The 26,659-nt window shown below is 44.6% G+C and overlaps 1 protein-coding gene across 50 annotated transcripts in view; it reads left to right on the forward strand.

The window, feature by feature from the left end:
• LOC132393562 (uncharacterized) overlaps positions 1–26,659 on the forward strand; it is a 266,331-nt gene that overhangs the window by 226,776 nt on the left and 12,896 nt on the right. For 2 of the 50 annotated variants that reach the window (XR_009511969.1, XM_059968984.1), the window contains exon 9: positions 1,650–1,694. The exons of 47 other annotated variants lie outside the window; for them this stretch is intronic. The gene's annotated coding sequence lies outside the window, so the exon portion shown is untranslated. Of the gene's footprint in view, positions 1–1,649; positions 1,695–26,659 lie in introns of those variants that run through there. One more of the 50 variants, XR_009511973.1, reaches the window with a different exon arrangement.

Consider the following 26,659-nt stretch of genomic DNA (forward strand, 5'->3'; position numbering starts at 1 on the left):
CTACTCTGGATTTCCAGCATCTTCAGAATCTCTGGTGTTTAAGATTTGACTTTCTTTTCAGATTATTTTCCACCTCCAATATGCTGCTGCCCAGGATACTGTTGAAGATTTGTATTACTCTTCTCACGTGATATTGCATCCTCTCACCCCACACACCAGTCCTGACGACCTGCATGGGGCAGCGTGTGGGTGGGGAGCGGTAAATGGAGTTGAGCCTGAGCTCTTTGCTTGCTTCCGGGCTGAGGTAGTAGGTTGTATAGTTTAGTATGACACCATGGGAGTTAACTGTACAATCTCCTAGCTTTCCCCGGAGCAGGTCTGATTCAACGAGGAGTGCAGCACGGGAACTCACCGAAGCAGGTGTCTCGTGTCTGAAGAAGACTGCTCATTATTTCGGCCCCACAGAATTCTTTGAGTCGATGGGTTGCAGCTTGATGATATTGTGCATGATCACACTGTTCAATGTATTTATTTACCTGTTGAGAAATACAGCATAGTTACAGGGCCTTCTGGCCAACAAGGTTGCTCCACCCAATTACACCCGTAAGACCAATTACTACCCCGTACGTCTTTGGAACATGGGAGGAAACCAGAGCACTTGGAGGAAACCCACTTTGTCACGGGGAGAATGTAAAACTCCTTGCAGGCAGCTATGGGAATTGAACCCTGGTTGTTGGTGCTCTAGCAGCATTACACTAACCACTGGTACCTGCATCTGGCCTGTGTCCCTGCAAAGCTTTCCTATCCATCTTCCTATCCAAATCCTTCTACACACTGCCTATTTCGGTGTCTGTCTAAATGCCCCTGACATGCACTAGGTCTTCACCTAGAAGATGGTGAACCTGCAGAAAATTTCTTCAATAGAAGGCAGTGGAGGCAAGGCAGTGAATATATACACCCAGTGGCCACTTATATTAGGTATATCTATACACTTATTTAATGCAAATGTCTAACCAACCAATCAGGTGGCAGTAACTTAGTGCATAAAAGCATGCAGACGTGATCAAGAGGTTCAGTTGTTGTTCAGACCAAACATCAAAATGGGGAAGAAATGTAATCTTAGTGACTTTGACCATGGAATGATTGTTGGTGCCAGATGGGGTGATATGAGTATTCAGAAACTACTGATCTCCTGGAACTTTCACCACAATTGTGTCAGTTTGAGTTTGTCTGGGCACTCTCCTCTGATTTCTTTCATTACCAAGTGTTTTCACGCACAGAACTGCTGCTCACAGGAATTTTTTTGCTTTTTTGCACCATTCTGTGTAAACTCTAGAGACTGTTGTGCATAAAAGTCCCAAGAGATCAGCAGTTTCTGAGCTACATAGACCACCTCATCTGGCACTGACAATCATTCCATGGTCAAAGTCTCTTGGATCACATTTCTTCCCCATTCTGATGTTTGGTCTGGACAACAGTTGAACCTCTTGACCATGTCTACATGCTTTTATGCATTGAGTTGCTGTCACATGATTGGCTGATTAGATATGTGCATTAATGAGCGGGTGTACCTAATAAAGTAGTCACTGAGTCTGGGTGATTATATAAAAATATATAAGAAGGTTAAACTACTGTGTAAGGAAGATACAAGCAAAGTAACAATTCTGCACCCTAATCTAACAGTAGACATCTGGTATCTTTCTCCCAAGGTCAAAACAGCGAATATAGAGGACAAACATTTAAGGTGAGAGGAGGTAAGTTCAATTGAGACTTACGATGTAAGATTTTTTATACAGCGAGTAGTGGGTCCCTGGATTACACTGCAGCGATCGTGGTGGAGGCAGATAAGATAGAGGCATTCAAGTTGATCTTAGACAGGCACATAAATGTGCTCAAACTAGAGGGATATGGACATTATATGGGGAGATGGGGCTTCTCAGCCTTGACTGGCTGCTCATCTAGGAGAAGGTAAACTCTGATCTCAAAACTTCACTGCCTTGCAGCTATACCTGCTCATAGGGAAGGCTTTGCCAATAAACCTTGAGGAAGGACCTAGAGCTGGAGTCCCTAAGATAGTCTTACGTTGAGTTCAACACTGACTGACAATTCCTGCAACGCCGCTGGTGCCAAACTGTATCAGTCTCTGCCATTCCTTTAGTTTCATCAGATGCATGGAGGCGAGGAGCCTGCTGCATGGGCAACAGCTTGCTCTCCATGTTGTACTACCCAGGCTTGAGTATTGACTGACACAAAGACAGCTAGGATGCAACATCTATGCTTGACTCCGACCAGCGTAGGGCCTCATGGACATTGTGTAAACTGAAGGGATTTGTTTAGTTCAGCATTTATTTATGAGTTTAATTACTTTATTACAACATTGTACCTTTGCTGCACTGATCTAGGACCTAATGAAACTCCTTTGCACCAGTATGCAACCCTAATAGTTAAGATCTCATCTCACTCAATGGATGCACAAACTAAATCCTCTGGTAATCAAGGCCATGCAGCAATTAGGAACATCCAAACTGGGGAGAACTGGCATCTGATGAAAGTGTTCCTAGTTTAATTTCAAACATTTTGAAGTTTTCATGTATGGCTGTGATTGATGTTAGAAAATCATTTGATGTTACTCTCAATCCATTGGCTAGACTGAAAATGGAATTTGCAAGATCTGCAGTTAAGGAGTGTCATCAAGGGTTTGTAGAACATCCTGATTGGTAGATGCACAAGAGATCCTGCAGATGTTGGAAATCCAGACTAGATAAGGGTACGAGGAAGTTCTCAAATATGACAGAACCTGATGCAAAGTTGAGAAGGAGAAACACCCAGTGAGTATTCCAAAGGATAAGATTTAAAATACCCAAAGAGGATGCAGCAGGACTTTTTTTTTTGTTCTGCTTGGCTGCCGTATTGAAGGATGATGGAAATTGGTTCAGTGAAGCTTTCAGAAAGAAATTGGATATTTTTTTATAGTGAGATTATTAAAAAAGAATAAAACCAGAAAATGCTGGAATGCTGGAATCTGGAGGAGGTTCATGGGAATGAAAGGGTAATCTGTGAGAAGTGTTTGATGGCTCTGGACTGGTAATAGATCAGGTAGAGTCTCTCCTGTTGGACTTCACAAGGTGTCCTTCTCTCTTTGTGTGCTTGTTAACCAACTTTGCATGTGTGTGTGGGGCAGGATCTTCCTTGGTCCCATGGAGTCAACTTGCTCGTGACCAGCAAGCTGACAGAAGTAATGCATTCTATTGAATCAAGCAAGCCGAGGAGATCAAACGTACCACTGCATGTACGGATCACTGGCAGAGGGGGTGAGGAAAGAGAAAATTAGTAAATTGGTTTATTATTAGATCATGTTCCAAGGTACAGTGAAATACTTTGTTTTACAGGCTATCCATACAGATCACTTCAACTCAGTACATTGAGGTAATATACAAGGGAAAACTATAACAGAATGCAGAATAAAATGTTACATTTACAGAAAAAGATAGACAATAAGGTGCAAGGCCGTAATAAGGTAGCTTGTGAGGTCAAAAGTCCATCTTGTTCTACTAGAGGACAGTTTAATAGTGCATAAGACCATAAAATATGGAAGCTGGATTAGGCCCTTCAGCCCATTGAGTCTCTTCACCATTTCATCATGGCTGATTCATTTCCCTCTACCTCTACCCCATTCTCCTGCCTTCTCTCCATAATCTTTCACACCCTAATCGAGAACCTACCAGCCTCCACCTTAAATGCACCCAGTGAACTTAAGCCTTATAATGGCAAGATAGAAGAGAGAACATCTGAGGTAGATGGAGTGTTTGATTATGTTGGATACTTTACCAAGACAATAACAGCTGTGGAGTCCATGGTGGGGGGGAGGGGAGGCTGGTTTCCGTGATGTGCTAAGCTGTGTCCACAACTCTCTGCAGTTTCTTGCAGTCTTGGGCAGAGGAGTTACCACACTAAGTCATAATTCACTGGTAGGATGTTTTCTATGGTGCAGTGTTTCAACACTTAGGAAGGTCTTTAGCACCCTGAGGAATTAGAGATGCTGGTGTGGTTCCTTGGCAGTTGGAACAATGTGCTTGGACAAGGACAGGATATTAGTGATATTCATTCCTAGGAATCTGAAGCATTCAACCCTCTCAACCTCAGCAACATTGATGTAAGTAAGAGCTGTGCACTGCCCCCTTTCCTGAAGTCAATGACCAGCTCTTTTGTTTTGTTGACATTGAGGGAAAGGTTGTTGCCATGGCACCTGTCACTAAGCTCTCAGTCTCCTTCCTCTACTCCATTTTGTTCTTTATTGAACCAATCCAGCAAACCTCAGCCATCCCTCTTCAGAGCAGTTTTCAGAGTCAGAGTCAGAACCAGAATCATTTTATTGCCAGTATGTGAAACATACCAGAATTGATAGTGGTTCAGTGCCAAGCATCAAACACAGGACAATACCATAATAGACAACACAGTAGCAACCAACAATTCACAAGGCAATAGTGCAAACAGTCATGAGTAATCAACAATTAGTAGATTGGTCACGTACGCAAATGTCAATAATCAAACTTAAATAAATGTGAACATGTGAACAGACTCAATAATTATCAACAGAGCAGGAAAGGCCATTTAATTGTTGTTGCGGAGGTTAAGTTAAGATATAACACCTGAATAAGTTTTGTTGCAAAGCTGGATAGCTACAGGAAATAAACTTCAGAGATGGTGTGTGGTCCTGGTGGTATGGACTTGTAGTGTCTCCCTGTTGGCAATTTAGTGAATGAGTGACAGCTATCATTCCCCATAAATAATCCTGAAGAATGCCCACCATAAACTTTATCACAAAGCCATCTCTTGAAACAAAGATCATGCATTGGAAATATATCTCTGGTCTTTCGTTGTTTAAATTCTGAAACTCCTTCCCACACTTCAGGAGGAGAGACCACTTTGTTGGGTAATTAGGGATGGACAATAAATGGTGGTCAGGCCAACAACACACATTTTTGGTCAAGGAAAGGCACTCACACCTTCTCAGAACCTTTAAACATGGACAGTTCCCAAGTTCTTAAGTATGACTCATCAATCCCCTTTGAACCCACCTTTCGTAGATGTCTTCTACCCTCTCCTGTCAGACTTCCCCTGCTCCAGCCCTTTACCTCTTTCACTTATCAGCTTCCCTGCTCTTTACTTAACCCTTGCCCCTCTCCCAGTTTCACCTATTACCTACCACCTTGTACTTCTTCCTCTCCTCCCCCACTTTCTTGCTCTAACTTCTTATCTTTGTTTCCAGTCCTGATTAAGAGTCTCAGCCTGAAACGTCGACCATTTTCCAGCATCTGCAGATTCTCTTGTTTTTGTAAATGTTGATAGGGTTGTTAATCATGCCTTCATTAGTTGGGGGACTGAGTTCAAGAGCAGCAAGGTAATGTTGCAGCTCTATAAAACTCTGGCCAGACCAAATTTGAAATATTGTGTTCAGTTCTGGTTGCCTCATTATAGGAAAGATGTGGAAGCTTTAGAAAGGGTGCAGAAGAGATTTACAAGTTTGATGCCTGGATTACAGACCATGCCTAATGAGAATAGGTTGAGTAAGTTAAAGATTTTCTCTTCAGAGTGAAGGAAAATGAGAGGTGCCTTAATAAAGGTATATAAGATGATAAGAGGCATAGTTTGAGTGAACAGCTAGAGACATTTTACCAAGACTGAAATGGCTATTATGAGAGGGCATAATTTTAAGGTGATCATATGTAAGTATGGGGTAGGGATGCCAGAGGTACGTTTTCTACACCGAGAGTGATGAGTATGTGAACACCTTACAAGGAGTGAAGGTAGAAGCAGATACATTGCGGACATTTAAGAAACTCTTCAAAAAGCACATGGATGACAGAAAAATGGAGGACAACATAGGAGAAAAGGGTTAAATTGATCTTAGATTAGGTTAAAAGGGTGACAATATCATGGGCAGAAGGGCCTGCATTGTGCTGTAGTGCTCTATGTTCTATGTGAGAGATTCAAATGATGTGAAAAAAAGGCAGAACCACTGGCAAACAACTGGTGCTTTTGTGAAAATCATTGATTACAGATGTGCTTGAACTGTTGTGACAGCTGAAAAATAAATTGTGAGATTTGGGAACGGTAATAAATGGGCCTTTGTTGTTCGAGAACAGCAGGCACCCTGCAAAGGCTGAGGAAACTGACTCCAAACTGCTCTGGTACCAATTTGCTAAATCTGATTTTATTCATAGCTCTGAGGAATTGGATTCTCCTTGCTGGCAGTTCAACCAGTTTGTTAGCCGTGGCTCAGTAAGGAAAAATTTAAAGAACATTGAACATGAAACAATGGTTCCCAACCTTTGTTACGCCGTGGACCAATACCATTAAGCAAGGGGTCCTTGGATGCCGGATTGAGAATGTCTAACATAGAACGTTACAGCAACAGTACAGGCTCTTCAGCCCATAATGTTGTGCCATCTTTTTAATCTACCTGCCCTGCCACATAACCCTCCATTTTTCTATCATCTAAGTGCCTATCTAAAAGTTTCTTAAATGCCCTTAATGTATTTGCTTCTACCACCATCCATGCATGCACCACTCTCTGTGTAAAAAAAAACCTCTGACAGCTCCCCATGCTTTCTTTCAAACACCTCAAAATATGTCCCCTTGTAGCCATTTCCAGCTTGGGAATCCTCTTGTTTGCTATCCCATGTAGTTAACCAGCACCAACTGCATCCCAGCATCCCAATATTTAGGTGGGCCAACTGACCTTCTGCAGTAATGAATTAATGTTTTTTGGGATCTGATTGATGAATGAGTCAGCAAGGTCCCAATCTAGGCCATGATGAATCACCATTTCCTGACCGTTAAGTAAAAATCCCCACCCCACTGTCTTAGCTCCACCACTGGCCTATCTAGCTCTGCCATTGCTGTGGGATATCCCACCAAGTGTCTCAAACTAAGAGTGAGGGGGTGGCCGTTCAGCCTCACTATCATCGCATTGAAATGTACTAAATTCCAAATGAGATTGACAGAAGAGATGCTGCCTCTCCTGAGCCTTGGATATTATTCTGGATGAGCAATCTCTTTTTGTGGATTGATGTGAGTCATTGGAATTCGCCCCACTTCCTGAAGGCTGTGGAATGCCGAGTCACAATGAGGAAATTCAGGAATGTGGGACAAGGACAGGAAATTGAACGAGGAACCATTCAGCAGTAACTAGCCAGGCTAAAGGAGCAGATTGGCTCATTCCTGAGTCCCTGTGGGAGATCGTGGCTAATGTGAATCTCAGTTCCATCCAGCTTCCTTGGCTTAATTTCTCTTTTGGCGACTTTTAGCATCCTAGGAGTTTGCTAGCCTCCTTCACAATGTACATGAGTGTGATCTCAGACTTAGATTTATTTTTCACATGTACATCAAACCATACATACAGTGAAACGTGTTGTTTGCGTTAATGACCAATACACCCGAGGGTATGCTGGGGACAGCCCATAAGTACCGCCATGCGTTCTGGTGCCAGCACAGCATACACACCATGCTTGAAAAAAAAACACAGAACACAACAAAATAACAGCAGCAAAACAAGCCCCTTTCCTGCCCTCACCCCCACAACCCACCAACAGCAATGAGGAGAAACCTGTCTTTCACCACATCTCGACCCTGTCTCCAGATCAGTTCAACAGCATCAGCACAGGCTGGTTCCATTGAGATGACCTCTACCCACAAAGCCCAAGGTGAGCTGGCCAGTCCCTGACATCGCAAGCTTGCACTGCACAGAAACACGTTCTTTAGCCCAACTGGTCCATACTGACTGAGGTACCTATCTATCATAGAGTCATTGAAACAGGCCCTTCAGACCATCTTGTCCATACCAACAACGATACCTATCCGCATTATTCCTATTCGCCCGCATTTGGCCCATATCCCTCTAGACGTTTCCTATCTTTCAAGGAACGATGCCACAAAAGATGGCATCACTAAGGACCCCCATCACCCAGAACATGCTCTCTTCTCATTGTTACCATCAGGGAGGAGGTGCAGGAGCCTGGAGATGCACACTCAGCAGTTTAAGAACAGCTTCTTCCCCTCCACTATCAGGTTTCTGAACAGTCCATGTACCCATGGAAACTACCTCACTATTTTTTCCCTCTCTTTGTGCACTACTTATTTAATTTAATAATTATATAATATGTATTGTAATTTATAAGGTTTTTATTATTATAGATTGCAATGAATTGCTACTCCAAAACAATTAATTTCACAATATATTCTAGTGATGTAAAACCTGATTCTGACTCTGATCCATGTACCTGTCAAAGTGTCTTTTAACTGGTGTTGATGTACCTTCCCAACCACTTCATGTACTGATCACCCTCTGGGTGAAAATGTTGCCCTTTATGTTCCTATTAAACCTCTCCCTTCTCAAGTTCAATATATGCCCTCTGGTTCTTGATTCCCCAACCTTAAGAAAGTGCTTTCTCCCTGCCTTTGCCCCTCATGATTTAATACACCTCTGTAAGGTCCCCTCTGATTCACCGGCACCACAGTGAGAAAAATCCATACCCGCACTCTCCATAACTCAGTCTCTACAGTTCGGGCAATATCCCCGTAAATTTCCTCTGCTCACTTTTCAGCCTAATGGCATCTTTCCGACAGCAAGGTGAGCAAAGCTGAACGCAATATTCCAATGCAGAGGGGAAATTTCTTCACTCACTTGGTGATACCGGTATGGAACAAGCTGCCAGTGGAAGAGGTGGATGCAGGCTTGATTGCCATACTTATGAGAAGTTTGGACGTATATGCAAGGGAAGGATTTGGATGGCTGTGGTCCAGGTGCAGGTCAATGGAACTAGGCAGAATAATTGTTCAGCACGGTCTACATGGTTAGCCGACTGGTGGTGTAGCGTCATCAGCGCTGAACTTCGAGGCAAATGGTCCCAAGTTCAAATCAGGCCGTCTCCTTTCCGTCCGTGCTGGGTTGAATGTTGAGCTAGCAACTCGGCCTCGTAACAATAGACTAGATAGGCTGAAGGCCTTAGTTCTGTGCTGTACTGCTCTGGGACACTATGACTTTCCAACATGGCTCATCTCTACCAGAACTCGTCACAGCCACCCTCTCATTTCCCCTGCCATACTCATTGCGATATACAACTTGGAAACAGTCTATTTGAACCATCTCATCTGTGCCACACGAGTTGCCAAGCTGAGCTAGCCCCAGGCAGATACCAGCTAGCCAGCTTTTGTCTGCTCTCTTTTAACTCTCTCTGGGAGATCCCCCTCACAGTCAAATGAAACTGAGGCTTAATAAGGCATTGGACTGACTGTTTTTGGAGTACTGCGAGCAGTTTTGTGTCCCTTATCTAAGAAAGGTTGTGCTGGCATTGCAGAGGGTCCAGAGGAGGTTCTGGAGATTATCCCGGGAATTAAAGAGTTAATGTATGAGGAGCATTTGATAGCTCTGGGCCTATATTCACTTTAGAAAAATAAAGTTTAGCAAAATAAGGAATAATTGAAACCTTTCAAATATTAAAAGTTGTAGATAGACTGGATGTGGAGAGGATGTTTCCTATAGTGGCAGGGTTTTGGACCAGAGACAATGATGTCGCTTTAGAATGAGATAAGAAAGAATTTCTTTAGCCAGATGGGGTGGGGGGGGGGGGGTAAATTGTGGAATTCATTGTCACAGATGCCTGTGGAGAACAAGTCATTGGGTATAGTTAAAGTGGAGGTTGGTTGGTTCTTGATTAGTAAGGACATGAAATGTTATGGGGAGAAGGCAGGAAAATGGGATTGAGAGGAATAATGAGTCAGCCATAATGGAATGGTGAAACAGACAGAATGGGCAGAATGGCTGCTCCCACGTCTTATGGTCTCAAGTATCTCTGGGTGGGTCAGACAGAAAACAGGCACTGGATGGACTATTGTCTGGAAACTGACACCCCATAGCGGTGCGAAGGAAAGGGATAAATAAGAGGTAAATTATCACCGGGAGGAAGGGAATTGCTGTTTTTCATCCCAAAGTAATTGGTGGATGGAAGGTTTCTCTTCCCCGCTGCCGCAGCAGATGCAGCCATTAATTCACAGGAGCTCACAGCTCTGCAGAGAGCGTAGCCGATCGATCCGTCTGCTACAGGGGGCAGTTTCCCTTACACGGCAGCACAAGCTGTCTTCACGGCTGATGAAGGCCCACCCTCTGGACCCTGCCAGGGATCAATGTCATCGATTTTTGTTTTAAAAAAAAGAGGGGGGGAAGGGTGGGAACGAGGGAGAGTTGGGGGCGGTGGTGGAATAAGAAAAAAAAGATTGACAGAGGAATCCAACATCTTCAGCTTATCTGCCATTTCAGGAACCAAGTCTTGTTACTGTATCTTTACATACTGTATTGATGTATGTACGAAATGTGTTTTTGTGTAGGTAAATTTATGTCTGTACACTTTGTGTGTGTGTGTGTGTGTGTGTGTGTGTGTGTGTGTGTGTGTGTGTGTGTGTGTGTGTGTGTGTGTGTGTGTGTGTATATATGTGTATCGGTGGATTTGTACCATTGCTATTTTATATGTCTTCTTATCTATGTGTGTACATCTCTGCATAAAATATATTTTTGTATGTGATCCATCTATAAGAAGGTGGATAAATCTGCCTGTGTATGCTTGCTTAGAATATCCAAGTGTCTGTGGCCAATACGACCATATTTTGTGCATTTCGATATATATGCATTTGTATGAAAGCTGAACACTGTGAGGGGATTACACCTGCTCAATTCTCCCAAGTGTTAAGTCTGTGGGTCTTTGTTTGAATCGGAAGATGTACTGAGAGAGATGAGAGTCTTTCCTTGGCTTTCTTGACAGTGGCAATAGAGCAGATTGATTACAGCGTCTGTGATTCCGTCTTATATTGATTCTATTTGGTCTGCATTCCCAACGGGATTCACAGACTGTTCCAAAAAAGGAGGTGGCATACTTGAACCTGGCCACCATTGCAGGTTAACACTGTTTTCTCTCTCATTCTCTCATTATCTCTCTCTCTCTCTTGCGGTGTTATTTTGAGATCGGATTTCAACTTCATTTAATTTACTTTGAACGGTATTTCTCATTTTTTTTCTCTGTAAGTGCGACGTACAATTCTGCAGTCAAGCTCTGTTGCTGCATTAGAGAGGATAGATCTATCTTTTTTTTTGTTCGAAGAAACCATCTTGTACAATCGCCTCAGATCAGGGCAGGGAACATCAAGGTCTGTACACACCTGGTGGCTGAGGCAGGTTCTCGTGTGAGGGCAGCAGAGGCTCGATTAGACTGCACTGTTACCCCCCACCCCCGACCCGGTGTGTTATTTGTTTATTTATTTACTTACTTACTTATTTATTTATCGTGATCGCTAGACTGAGGTCATGACCCCAATTTGTCTGGGGCATTGTGGGTACAGTGAGAAAAAGAGAGAGAGAGAGAGAGAGAGAGAGAGAGAGAGAGAGAGAGAGAGAGAGAGAGAGAGAGAGGGAGGGAGAGGGAGAGAGAGAAATTCCATAGAGTGATAAAGGCCAAGCGTGCCGGAGCTGAGTGGGTTCGAGTCCAGAGCCGAGCTAACCGATGAGGTCGGTGTGGGGGAGGCATCACTCCCCTCACTCCCGCCCTCACCAGACGCCCAATATGGTGTCGGGAACTTCTCCGTTGCTTGCCTTTTTATCTTTTATATGTAATGTTACAGTTTTTCTTTACCGACCTTTGAAATTATTTGAAAAATTCAAACAGTAGAATATTGCAGCATCTGTCAGCTTTACTGTGCTGAGTTCCCGATCACTCCAGCAGGGTAAGGGTTAATAGTTTGTTTCCACTGTGCATTTCTTGTGGTTCTCTGCTCTTGCTATATTATTTTGGTTCAGTTATGCCTGTATCCCTTTTGCTTTTTCCTTCCTCTCTGTCTACCTTTGTCCTTTCTCTCTGTCTCATTCTCTTTCTGATTAACTTTAGCCTTCATCGTATGCCTCCCTTCCTCCATACTTTCACTGTTTTCTGTCTTCATCTTCATCTGTGTTTCTGTCTCTAATTTTCTCCTCGTCTTTGAACATCTCTCCCTTTCTCATTCCATGACTCAGTACCCTCCATTTCTCGACTGCCCTTTCCTCATGTGGCCTCTGTCGATACCTCAGTGCACCCATCTTGTCGTCTTACACTCCATCTCCAGTTAGTCTTCCTCCCTGTCTGTCTCTGCCAGCCTATTTTTCTATTTCTCTGATCCCGACTTGATCCCTGTTCTTGTTTCATTTCTCTTTTGTGCTGGATTCCTCTTTGCTTGCCTTTCCTAGTATCTTCATAGATTTATTTTAATGCCTTTCTCTCTCGCTTTGCTTTATTCTCTTTATACTATCCTATGTTTCACTTTTCTTGCTTTTCCTCTCTCATTTTTTCTTTTTCTCTTTTCCTGTCTTCCTTTTCTTGCTGTTCTTCTTTCTGTATCCCACTGTCTCTCATCTCTCTCCACCCTCCCCTCCTCTCTTTCTCTCCATCTTTCTGTTTCACTCCCTCTCTCTGTCTCTCTCTCTCCCCCTTCTCTACCTTTCCCTCTCTCCCTTTCTCTCTCCCCCCACACTCTCTTTGCCTCGCTCCCTCATCCCCTCCTCCCTTCCTTCTCTCTCTGTCTTACTGACCCAGTCCGATGCTTTTTTTATTAACCTGTCCATTCGGAGGGGGGTGCGGCTTGCTTCTGTAAAGGATAACCTATACCCACGTCAGTAAGGGCACTGCGGGTTAGGTTGGAGAGATGGGTGAGATTGGGGAAGGAAAGCATGATGTGTTCTTCAGAAAATGGTGCCTTTGTTACGTTCATATTCCCTCCCTCAATCTGGTCAAAGACCTGTGGCCCAGTCTTGTCCCAGGGTGGATAGCTGCAGTGCAGCAGTGCATGTTGGGATGTGGCCATGTATCCCGGCTGGGATGATCTCAGAACTCCAGCTTTTAAAAAGCAAAGGGAGTCCACAGCAGCTTTGCGTTAAACAGTATGCATGATTGGTGTGGGGGGGGGGGGGGGTTAGAAAAGCAAGCCTTAATGACGTAAACAATGAAGTGAGAGTGAAAGTTGAGGACAGGAAGAATTAAGTGACTAATGTCTTGAATGTCTCATGTTTTATCAGATGTACAAATCAAGGAAGAATTGCAGGAGACTGAGAGAGTGTGGTAAATAGGTGGAAGGAGGTTGGGTGGAAAAGAAGGACTTGGCCAGAGCTACAGAGAAAAGATGAGAGAGGTAGGGAGAATGAGGTTGGGCAGGCATTGACAGGGTTAAAGGGGTCTGAGGCAGGTGAGGAACAGAGAAAGAGAGAGAAGGATAGAGATTGGGGGTGGGGGAGAGAGAGCACACTGGGGCACCAGTGGGGTTGGGGGAATACAAACTGCCTACAGACAGGTGTGGGCATTCAAGGTTGAAAAGGAGATATAGATAAGCAGGGAGAGAAAGATATTAAGAGGGGGTAAAGGAGAGAAGAGGAGAGGGAGAGGGGAAAAGAGAGAAGGGGAGAGAGAGGGAGAGATACTGAGTGGGGGAAGGGGAGAGAGAGAGCAGGGAGCAAGAGGGGGAGAACGAGAGAGGAGGAGAAAGAGAGAGGGGAAAAGAGAAAGGGGAAAAGTAGAGAGGGGAGAAACAGAGAAAGGAGGAAAGAGAGAGAGAGAGAGAGAGACCGAGAGAGAGAGAGAGAGAGAGAGAGAGAGAGAGAGAGAGAGAGACCAGTCAGTGGTTATGATAGGCAGGGAGAAAAAAGGGGCTGAGAGACGTATAGGAAGAAAGCAAGGAGAAAGTGAAGCGAGAAAAAGGCAAAGAGCCGTGATTGAGGAGCAGCAGGAGAAAGGAAAAGTCAGGGGAGGGGAAGAAGAGGGGAAAAGATAGGAAGGCATGAAGAGGTAGAGAGAGATAGTGAGTAACTGGGAATAAGAATAACCAGAAATACAGCCAGGAGGAGAGATATAGATGAGATAAAGATGGAAGAAAGAAAATTTAAAAACTGCAGGAAGTATTTGAAGGAGAGATTAAAAAGGGAAGGGTCGAAGGCACACAAGAGAGACAGGAACAATGGCTGGAGAGAGGGAATTAGGCAGGAAATAGATATATTTGACAAGACAAAGAAAAAATGTAGAGAAAAGGAGATTTAGGTGAGCGAAAGGAACAAAGGAAAGCAGAATGGAGGGGGAGAGGAAAATGAACAGTTCAGAAGGGGTAACGGAGAGAGGAACAGGATGGGGATGAGAGACAGGATAGAGAGCAGTAGGGGGGCAAAAGGTGTGAGGCAGGGTATAAAGGATGGCAGACGGACGAATAGGGAAAGCAGGGAGACAAAGAATGATGCAGGGAGGGGAGAGAGGAATGAAGAGATGAAGGTTGAAGAGAGAAAGAGCAAGCAAGGCAGGTAGGGAGCAGGTCTGGCAAATAACCGGGGACAGGAACTGCAAGTGAGAGGATCCGTATGATTTAACGATGAGACATTTAAAATATCAGACAATTATACTATGCGTAGAGAGTTAAATGAATGAATGACTAGATGAAGAGAAAGGGAGGGACAGGCAGACATTCAGCTGCCTTAGAGACAGGGGGAATATGTTAATCTGCCAATGAATTGCCAAATCTGGGAGTCTGCGAGCATCAGTCCCGGACTGTATCACATGACAACTGCTGAGACGCAGGAAAGAGTTTCTCTGTCATTCCCGAAGCCTGGATCCGTGCATTGTGTGTGGACCCACTGCGTCACATGGATCAAAGTGGGCAGGACTCTTAAGGATGAGTTTGTACAGTTGTGTTTGCTCGGGAGGGGTGGGGAGGGGAGAGGGTAGGCAGGGCTGAGGTATGTGTCGGGTGAGTGGGAGATGTGGGTTTGTGGGGATGAGGGGAGCGGAGAGTGGGAGGGAGGGGTGAAGGGGCGAGGGAATGATTGCAATGTGGTGACTGGGACTGTTCAGGCTAGTGTGTCGGTATTTGAGGGGTGTGGTTGGGAGTGTGAACATTGAGGAAGTGTGCCGGAGTGTGGGTTGCATTGGTTCTGGGGTTGTTTGGTTTGTGCACTGTAGATACAGGGTGTAGGCTTTTCATGACGGTTGGCAATCTATACATTGATCCAGCTGAGGGGTCTTGGCCCAAAATGTCGACTTATTATTGCTCTCTGTAGATGCTGCCTGACCTGCTGAGTTCTGCCGGCATCTTGTGTGTGTTATCAGGGGAATGGGGTGGCAAGGCGAGAATTATGAAAAGCAGGGATATGTTCCTCTATCAATCAGATTTTTTCTCTCCCAGAAAGAGCAGGGAGCAAGGCATGGCCAACCTGAGAATTACAAACCCATACACGATAGGAATACAGAGGGCTTGCTAGTAAGCAAATAGATTTGATCATTCCTTTGTGTGTGCATAGACATACATACACACATGTCTGTGTATGGGTGTGCATATACAGTACGTGACTGTGCACATATGCGTGTATTATGTCTGTGATTATGTGTTGTGTGATGTGTACATGTATTTATTAGTGCGTGCATGCATGCACACTAGTGTTACTGTGTGTACGACTGAATGTAGGTGTATACACAAGAGATTCTGCAGACGCTGGTAATCCAGAGCAACACACACAAAATGCTGGAGGAACTCAGGAGGTCAGGCAGCATCTATGGAAATGAATAATCAGTCAAAGTTTTGAGCTGCGCTGAGTACTGAAGAAGGGTCTTGGCCTGAAATGTTGACTCTTTACTCATTTCCGTGGATAATGCCTGAGCTGCTGAGTTCATCCAGCACTTTTGGGTGAATATATGTCTGCACAGTTGTATAATTGTGCTTATGTCTGTATGAGGCATAGATATTGATGTGTAACTGTGTATATGTGCGACCCGTCAGGACAGGGTTATCTCGCTCTGCTTTGGAAGTTCATGGTCCCAGCAGCTTCGATGAGTGGTATGTGTTAATGATGGGACAGCCAAAACACCAGCTGATTTGTACACCTCCGCAGCCTCTCCCACTCCACGACACATACACACTCACACAGAGATGCACACACAGGCTGTCTCTCTCTCTCTCTCTCACAGACACACACACACAATGAGAACCAGCTTCTTCCCCCGCTCTTTGCACTCTCAGAGACATTCGAGTCAGTCAGCAACAAGGTAGGTTGGAACAGATATGAGACAGATTTTAATCTTTCGAGCTTCAGATGTATTCCCACGGGGTGGGGGGAGGAGGTAAGGGCAAAGGAAAGGAAACATTTGATTAAGCTCACATCAACATCACAACAGAACTGAAAACATCCTTTAAAATATACGTTACGTTGCAGCCCACTGCAGAAAGTGCTCGAGTAAAAGAAACAATAATTAAATGCTTTGCTAAACATCTTTTGAATTATTCTCGCGACGCCTTTTTTTTACCCTCTCCCAAACCGTAGCGCCATTCCCAGACAAGCGGTACTGTGCGTTGTCAATGCAATAGCACAGAGCGTCGTACAGGAGCCAGGGCGAAGACTGGAACTGGGCTGAGCTGATTTGCAATGCGGTATTTTAGAAGGCACGTCTGCCTCACTGGAAACCCGAGTGAGCTGGCAAAACGCTAGACAAGCTTTCATTTCTCTGTTTCGCAGTTCTGTTTCTTCCTTTGAGGCAGACCGAGGAAGACCGGGAAAGGTCTCAGGACAAAGGAAATATGTGCCATCCCATTTCCTTTCTGTTTGTATCTGCATGCATGTGTATGTATATGACTATGTTCATACTTATCTTTGTGTGTGTCTCAGTCGGTCTATATGTGCATCTTTGTATCTGTCTATGTGTGTTTCCCTGCATGCGTGTCTGTGTGTTGGTGTATATCTATATGCCTGTATGTGTGTGCCTTTGTGTCTGTGTGTATTTTTTGTCTGAATGTCTGTCTGTGTGTGTGTGTGTGTGTGTGTGTGTGTGTGTGTGTGTGTTGGTCTTATTCATATTGTTTGCTTCATCTCAATGTTGAAGAGAAAACAAGCAGCCAATATTGATCTCTAATGTATCGGCAGACAGACTAATGATTTGCCAAAGCTGGGCGCGATTCCCAGGGGCTGGCGCTTAGCTACTGTGCTGCAGTGAAATATTCTGCCTGCCTGTCTCTTGTTCTCTCTCTTTCCGCCCCTCTCTCTTTCTCTCTGAATAATGGCACAAACTCACAGCTCATTCCTCTACTTCTCTGCCTCCGCTCTTCTTAAGCGCCGTGATATTCATCAAAATGTGCTGCTGGCAGTTTGAGACAGACCGTTTCTGTAAGCAAATTTCCTTGAAGGGGAAAGAGGTGTGTGTGTGTGTGTGTGTGTGCATGCGCAGTTGTGCTGGAGTTTCTGTGTCTTCATATCTGTATATCAGGTGAGTGTGCACATGAGTATGTGCGTCTGTATATGTATGTGCCTGTGAATGAGTGTCTGGGGCATGTACGCATGAGTGTGCGCGGGTGCATGTGAATGTGTCAGTGTACCTATCTGTGAGTAACGCATACAGAATGCTGGAAGAACTCAGCAGGGCAGGCAGCGTGAAAAGACTTTTCAGGCTGAGACCCTTCATCAGTACGTCGTTCTTTTCCATAGATTCTGTCTGATCTGCTGAGTTCCTCTGGCAATTTGTGTGCGTTGTTCAGCTTTTCTAGCATCTGCAAAATCTCTTGTGTTCATATTTGTGATTACCAGTGCAAGTGTGTGTGTGTGTGTGTGTGTGTGTGTATGTGAATGGGTGTGTGTTTGTGCCATGTGTGTATATGTACCGACGTATGCCTGCTGGAGGTTTGCGTGCTAGTTGGCATTCAGCAGTGAGCGGTATTGCTGAGATGAGGAGGGTGTACATGGGCAGGCGGGACCAGAAGTGCCACTCTGAGCTACCGAAATCACTCCAGCAATGACAATCAGCCATCCGAATAGCAGAAGGCAGGAATCGGAAGGAAGCCTTGTGTTTGGACGGAGGCACTGTGGATCCTGAAAATCTAATCAATCAGGAGGAGACCAGAGACCGGAGTAAGTTGCTGGAGGAAGGAGCAGGGAGGAACTATAGTCAGGAACTGTGCAGCCTTCAGTAAAATCACACTGAGTGATTGCTTCCCAACTCCTGTGTAACTGCGGCAAGCACATGGATGATAGAAAACTGGAGGCTGATGTGGGAGGAAAGGGTTAGATTGATCTTAGAATAGGTTAAAAGGTCAGCACAACATCGTGGGCCAAAGGGCCTGTACTGTGCTGTATTGCTCTGTGTTCTGCTCTGTTCTGATTAATTATTAAATACAGTATATCGATTTGCTTGCCCGCCAGTCTTCAGATTGGGAAGAGTTCAGTGAGGTTAAGGGAGAGATTAGAAGGTGGGGGGGAAATGTTACAATGAGTAAATGAGAAGTTAGGCTCACAGTCAGAGGGGTTGGAGTGCTGGGAGAGTCTCCAACAGGAACTGAGGACGGGCTTGGAACGTGGGGCAGCACGGTAGCATAGTGGTTAGCATAACACTGTTATAGACCAGTGATCAGAGTTCAATTCTCTCTGCTGTCTACAAGGACATTCCATATTCTCCCAGTGACCTTCTGGATTTCCTCCGGGTGCTCTGGTTTCCTCCCACATTCCAAAGGCACACAGGTTAGCGTTAGTAAGTTGTGTGTATGCCATGTTGGTGCCGGTACCCAGAAGTGTGGCGACTCTTACAGACTGTCCCCAGCACACACTCTGAATGTGTTGGTCATTGATGCCAACAATGTATTTCACTGTATGTCTTGACGTACATGTGACAAAATAATACTAACCTTTAAATCTTTCAGTGGTTTCGATGTATTTGACAAGTAAAGCTAATCTTTAAATCTTTAAAGGGAAGGAATGACATAAACAGAAAGACTGGTGAGAAACAGCAATGGGTTAAGATGAGGGGGAGGTCAAGGCAGAGGAGAGGAAGATCTATTACCCTCAGTGTTGGACAGCGATGGTGAAGGCCATTAAGAGGAACCTTCAGTAAAAGACTCAGCCTAGTGTATTCTGACAGACAGTATATGCACTTCGATAATAAATTTACTTACAAATCTGCTCTTTGAAAGAAGCATGTGTACCATGGACTTGAACTGCCCAGTGAGAAGGGAGGTGGAGATGGCGAATATTGGATCTTCTCCCAGTCCCTGAGACCCTAACTTGTGAGTCGTTCCACATTCAAATATCACAAGTTAGGTTCTTGGGATCTGGGCAAAGGACCTTAACGACCTCAACTAGCCAAGGAGGCCAACTCCCACCCAACGAGGAAAGGCAAGGCTAGAGTGATGTGAAGATACAACTCCAACAACAGCCTGCAGACCCGTCGGTGAAAACTTAACTCATTTCTTCAGTCAAATCATTTGTTCTAGGTGCTGCTTTCTACAAGAGGGTGGGGGTGGTCTCTGATGTGTGGAAAGTGGGGTCAGAGGTCATCTATTTCTCCTCAGGTCAGGCAGCATCTATGGAGGGGAATAAGCAGTCGACTTTTTGAGCCCAGACCCTTCAGCAGGTCTCGGCCCGAAACATTGACTGTTTATTCCTCTCCATAGATGTCGTCTGACTCGCTGGGCTCCTCCAGCATTTGGTGTCTGTGCTGGTTTACATTTCCAGCTGCCGCAGAACCTCTTGTGTTTATATCTCTTCTGTCGGCTTCAGGCCTCCCAAATCCCTTCACAGTTGAGAGATAGTAGGGGCCGGAACCTGGAGCAGCAAGCAGTCTCCCGCAGGAACTCAATGAGTTGAACATCATCTGTGGTGGGCGGTGGGGGGAGGAAGGAATTGACGTTTCAGTGGTGATTGCCCACTCTGCACTGATGTGGAGGAGATCACATTCTGAGTACTAATTGGGGTTGGGGGTGGGTGGTATACTTGCCTCACCTGGAAGTGCTGTTTATTTATTAATTAGAGATACAGTGTGAAACAAGCCCTTCAGCCCCTATGAGCCACACCAGACGACAACCCATCATTTTAACCCTGGTCTAATCACAGGACAATTTACAATGGTCAATTAACCTATTAATTGGTACATCTTTGGACTGTGAGATGAAACCAGAGCACCCTGAGGAAACACACTAGCTCACAGGGGGAATGTACGAACCCCTTCCAGAGAGCATGAGAAATGAACTCCGAACTCCAGTGCCCTGAGCTGTAATAGTTCTGCGCTACCGCGGCCCCCCTTGGGTCGTTAAGTGGCAGTGAGGGAGGATGTGTAAAAGTAAGTGCAAGGTGCTGCTATGTCACGGTGGTTAGTTGCAATATTTTTCAGCACCAGTGATGGTGGCTCAATTTCTGCCGCTGCCTGTGAGGGGTTTCTACGCTGTTCCCGTGACAGCTGGGATTTCATCCGGGTGCTCTGGTTTCCTTCCACAGTCCAAAGATGTGCAGGTTAGATCCACGCCCTCCGGGTTTCATGCTTCGTGGGAAAGGAATGTGAACATCCATCTTCTCTGCTCTCATTGTTTTATGCACCTCATAAAGGAGAAAAATCCCAAGCCTTTCCAGCCTCCTTTTAAACATAAAGCCCTCCAGTCTCAGAGCTGTGGAGACTCCTACGTTAATAGAAACATAGAAAATAGGTGCAGGAGTAGGTCATTCGGCCCTTCGAGCCTGCACCACCATTCAGTATGATCTTGGCTGATCATCCAACTCAGAACCCTGTACCTGCTTTCTCTCCATACCCCCGATCCCTTTAGCCACAAGGGCCATATCTAACTTCCTCTTAAATATAGCCAATGAACCGGCCTCAACTGTTTCCTGTGGCAGAGAATTCCACAGATTCACCACTCTCTGTGTGAAGAAGTTTTTCCTCATCTCGGTCCTAAAAGGCTTCCCCTTTATCCTTAAACTGTGACCCCTCGTTCTGGACTTCCCCAACATCGGAAACAATCTTCCTCCATCTAGCCTGTCCAATCCCTTTAGAATTTTATACATTTCAATAAGATCCCCCCTCAATCTTCTAAATTCCAGTGAGTATAAGCCTAGTCGATCCAGTCTTTCTTCATATGAAAGTCCTGCCATCCCAAGAATCAATCTGGTGAACCTTCTCTGTACTCCCTCTATGGCAAGAATGTCTCTCCTCAGATTAGGGGACCAAAACTGCACACAATATTCTAGGTGCGGTCTCATCAAGGCCTTGTACAACTGCAGTAGAACCTCCCTGCTCCTGTACGCAAATCCTTTTGCTCTGAATGCCAACATACCATTTGCCTTTTTCACTGCCTGCTGTACCTGCATGCCCACCTTCAATGACTGGTGTACAGTGACACCCAGGTATCATTGCACCTCCCCTTTTCCTAATTGGCCACTGTTCAGATAATAATCTGTTTTCCTGTTCTTGCAACCAAAGTGGATAACCTCACATTTATCCACATTAAATTGCATCTGCCATGAATTTGCCCACTCACCTAACCTATCCAAGTCACCCTGCATCCTCTTAGCATCCTCCTCACAGCTAACACCGCCGCCCAGCTTTGTGTCATCCGCAAACTTGGAGATGCTGCATTTAATTCCCTTGTCTAAATCATTAATATATATTGTAAACAACTGGGGTCCCAGCACTGAGCCTTGCGGTACCCCACTAGTCACTGCCTGCCATTCTGAAAAGGTCCCGTTTACTCCCACTCTTTGCTTCCTGTCTGCCAACCAATTCTCTATCCACATCAATACCATACTCCCAATACCGTGTGCTTTAAGTTTGCACACTAATCTCCTGTGTGGGACCTTGTCAAAAGCCTTTTGAAAATCTAAATATACCACATCCACTGGCTCTCCCCTATCCACTCTATTAGTTACATCTTAAAAAAATTCTATAAGATTCGTCAGACATGATTTTCCTTTCACAAATCCATGCTGACTTTGTCCGATGTCTTCACCTCTTTCCAAATGTGCTGTTATCACATCTTTGATAACCAACTCTAGCATTTTCCCCACCACCGATGTCAGACTAACCAGTCTCTAATTCCCCGGTTCCTCTCTCCCTCCTTTTTTAAAAAGTGGGGTTACATTAGCCACCTTCCAATCCTCAGGAACTAATCCAGAATCTAAGGAGTTTTGAAAAATTATCACTAATGCATCCACTATTTCTTGGGCTACTTCCTTAAGCACTCTGGGATGCAGACCATCTGGCCCTGGGGATTTATCTGCCTTTAATCCCTTCAATTTACCTAACACCACTTCCCTACTAACATGTATTTCCCTCAGTTCCTCCATCTCACTGGACCCTCGGTCTCTTACTATTTCCGGAAGATTATTTATGTCCTCCTTAGTGAAGACAGAACCAAAGTAGTTATTCAATTGGTCTGCCATGTCTTTGTTCCCTATGATCAATTCACCTGTTTCTGACTGTAAAGGACCTACATTTGTCTTGACCAATCTTTTTCTTTTCACGTATCTACAAAAGCTTTTACAGTCAGTTTTTATGTTCCCTGCCAGCTTGCTCTCATAATCTTTTTTCCCTTTCCTAATTAAGCCCTTTGTCCTCCTCTGCTGGTCTCTGAATTTCTCCCAGTCCTCAGGTGTGCCGCTTTTTTTTGCTAATTTATATGTTTCTTCTTTGGACTTGATACTATCCCTAATTTCCCTGGTCAGCCACAGATCAATTCTAGGCTAAAGAACAAACAGGGATTTCAGCCCTTTTATTCTTCTCTGTTGCCTATTCCACACTATCTTCCCAATCTCAGTTCCTTCAAGTTGTCACAGCCGGTGGGCTGGTTGCCCAATGGTGAGCATCACAAATAGCCTCTGACAACCAAGTCCAGCTCCTGTCTTTCATGTGTGGCTCAGCTACTAGGCCCAATAGGATCTTTTCTACTGACAGGAGATGGGGCAAAGGCGGGTTACTGGTGCCTTAAAACCAGTCGCTTCGGGCAGATAGAGCTCGTCAGCCGTGGTCGGCAGCTCATCTAGCAGAAAAACTCCAATCTCAAACCTCCGCTACCTTAAGGCTATACCTACTCATAACGAAGGCTAGGGAGGAAAACTCTGGATCTACAGTCCCTCAGGCAGTCCTACGTTGATTTCAACACTGACTGGCAACTCCTATATCAAACTGTATCGGTCACTGCTGTTCCTTTGAATTTATCAACGACATGGGGAGGTGGGGCCTGCTTGTTCTCCATGTCGTACTGACCTGGCTTGCATGCGGGCTCACATATCACATGGACAGCTTAGGACATAACATCCGTGACTGATCCTGACCAGCGGAGGACATCAGATTCCCTCTCCCTCCCAATAACCTTTGATCTAGAAAATCTTTTTTCTCTTTAAGTATATTCATTTTCTATGTCCCTCTGTGGTAGAGAGTTCAATGAGTTCACCACCATCTGCATAGAACATTACAGCACATTCAGTGTTGTGCAGACCTTTTAACTTACTCAATCCAACCCTTCCCTCCCCTATAAGCCTCCATTTCTTATCAAACATTTGCCTATCTAAAAGTTTCTTAAATGTCTCTAATATGATCAACCTTCCTCACCACTGTAGAAAACCTACCTCTGACATCCCTTCTGTACTTTTCTCCGTTCACCTTAAAATTATGCCCCCAGAACTATCCATTTCCACCTCTTTTCATCTTGTACACTTCTATGAAGTCACTGGAGGTTACTGCTGGTTTACAGACATGGAGTCACACTACACAATCAGTGGACGGTCCATTTGCCCATGCAGCATATGCCATTGTTTTGGGGCGCCAGGCTGTTGCAGTGCTGATGGGCAAACTGAACCCTACCTCCCATGTCTGCGAACACGGGTCCCACAAGCTCCTAGAGTCCCAGTTGTCATTTGCCGAAGCCTGTAACCCAGGAAGAAAGACTCAAGCTTAACTTAATCTAAGATCAATCTAACCTTCCCTCCCATGTAGTCCTCCAATTTTCAATGTCCATGTGCCTTTCTAAAAATCTCTTAGATGTCCCTACTGTATCGGCTTCTAACAGCTCCCCTGGCAGGGCATTCCATGCACCCACTACTTTGTGTAAAGAAATTACCTCTGACATTCTCTCACCATACATTCCACACCTTAAAATTATGCCCCCTGATATTAATCGTTTCCACCCCGGGAAAAAAGCCCTCCAGCTATCCAGCCTATCTCTGCCTGTTATCATCTTGTACACCTTTCGTCCTACTCTGCAGATTAGCAGGGATTTAGTGGGCTGAAGGGCCTTTTTCTGATCTGTATCTCTCTTGAGATGCCATGGAATTTCTCTATACTGTGAGCAGTGAAACTTTGTTCTCTACCCAGGTGGATTGGGGTCTCATTCGTAGAATGAATGCAAAGCTAGACACTGAGGGTAGAAAGTGGAGTGGGTTTATAACAAGGAAATGACACTGAGCTGGCCAGTCAGCCACATCCTTACTGAATGTTGGGAACAGCCACAAGAAGCTGAGTAGTCTATTCTTGTTTCTCTGTGGAGTCTTCTTATAGAAGCTACCCTGTCTAGGTTGGTCAGCCTGCTTTCAGTCTTGGAACACAAGTGGACCAAGTCTTCTGAATGCAATCAACCCCACAGTGTTCTTTCTACCAAGGCATGGACCATGATGTTGCTAGTAATTGCAGGTTAAGATCATCCCTTAACTCCACACCCAAATCCACCCTTTTTCCTTGTTGGATCTGATGCTTTTGTGGTCCAAAGGTTCTTTGGGAGTCAAGAATGAGGCATAAAACTTGTTAACACTTAATAAAACTGTGCTAAGCAACAAAAGCATTAAAAAAAAACAAGAAAGAGGAGGAGAGGATCTGGCTGTCCACTCGAACTATGTCTTGTATGGACTGACTGAAGCACTTTATTCTTATCCCAGTCAAGAAGTCATACAGCACAGGAACAGACCCTTTGTCCCACCTCATCTAAACCGACCAAGTCTCTCATGTTATTTAATCCCATTTGCCTGCCTTTGGCCCATATCCCTCTAGAGCAGGGGTTCCCATCCCTTTTTATGCAATGGATTAATACTGTTAAGCAAGGGGTCCATGGACCCTAGGCTGGGAACCCCTGCTCTAAACCTTCCCACACACATCCGTATCCAAGAGCCTCTTAGATGTTGTTAATGTAGCTGCCCCAACTACTTCCTCTAGTAGCTCGTTGCCTATACAGACCACTCCCTGGGTGAAAAGGTTACCCCTCAGGTTCTTTTCAAATCTTTCCCATCTCAACTTAAATCTGTGCTGTCTAGCTTTTACTTCCACAGCCCTGGGAAAAAGGCTATGTGCATTGATCTTATCTGCGCCCTTGATAATTTTATATACCTGTCAGACTTAACAATTTTATATGACCTTATCTTGCCCTATACCTGAGACTGAAACACATCGTTCTAATTATCCAGCCAGGGAAACAAGCTCCTTGCCTGCTGCTTCTCATGCAGAGTCAGAATTTTGTAAGGTTGAATCTGATCTCCTCTCATTCTCCAAAATTCTAGTGAATATAAAATTTATCAACATAATCTCTTCATCCCAGGAATCAGCCAAGTGAACTTTTGCTGTGCTCTCATTCTTATTTAGATAAGGAGACCAAAACTAGACAGTGAGAATGGACTCACCATGGCCAGCAGCTTACCAGGAAAAGTGGCCATGGGAGTGGAACCTGGTGTGGTCTCTGTGGTCGTCAACCCATCCACTTCAAGGCTTGACATATTCTGTGTGTCCAGGGAAGCTCTTCTGCACACCACCGTTATACCCCATGGTTACTTGAGTTACTGTCAGCTTAAACTAGTCTGGCCATTCCCCTCTGACCTCTCTCATTAACAAGGCATTTTTGTCCACCAGAACTGCTGCTCATTCGGTGTTTTTATTTTTGTTTTTCACACAATTCTCTATAAACACTAGACATTGTTGTGCATGAAAATCTCAGGAAATCAGCAGTTTCTGAGATACTCAAACTACCCTGTCTGGCACCAACAATCATTCCATGATGAAAATCACTTAGGTTACATTTCTTTCTCCATTCTGATGTTTGGTCTGAACAACAACTAAACCTCTTGACCATGACTGCATGCTTTTATACATTCAATTGCTGCCACACAATTGGTTGATTAGAAATTTGCATTAGTAAGCAGGTGTACAGATGTACCTAATAAAGTGGCCTCTGAGTGTAGATTAGTTGTCGCACCTCCCAATCTAACATCATTTAAATTGTACACCTCTCTTCGATGACACACACAAAATGACGGAGGCACTCAGCAGGTCATGCAGCATCTAAAGAGCCTCATCCTGAAATGTCACCTGTTTATTCCTCTCCATAGATGCTGCCTGACCTGCTGAGTTCCTCCAGCATTTTATGTGTATTACTCTGGTTTTCCATCTTTGACAGAATCTTGAATTCTCTTCTCTTTAATTTCCCTACCAAAGTGAGTAATTACATATTTATCCTTATTACACGGCATCTGCCATGTGTTTGCCCCATTAAAATATCTGTCTGAGTCACCTTGAAGCCTCTTTGCTTCCTCCTACAATCCCCATTCCCACCTAATTTGATGGCATTGGCAAATTGTGAAGTGTTACATTTGGTACCTCCAGCTAAATCAACCATAGATGTTATCAAAGCATATTAATTATTATTTTATGACCCCTGTTTCCAGATTTCCTGCCAATCCTTTACAACACCACCCCCCCCCACCACCAATACGACACTCTTATGAACCTTTATTTGGGGCAATCAGAACCACCTGAAATCCCAAGTGCACACTTCCATTGTCCTCAGTTATTTATTCTACCTGTTGCCTCCTCAAAAAAAGCAAAAGAAATGCAGTACGCTTTGCCTTGCCATACTTTTAAGACCAGAGAACAATTAATTGATGTATATG

Source organism: Hypanus sabinus, chromosome 4, assembly GCF_030144855.1.
Source record: "Hypanus sabinus isolate sHypSab1 chromosome 4, sHypSab1.hap1, whole genome shotgun sequence".
Classification (NCBI taxonomy): domain Eukaryota; kingdom Metazoa; phylum Chordata; class Chondrichthyes; order Myliobatiformes; family Dasyatidae; genus Hypanus; species Hypanus sabinus.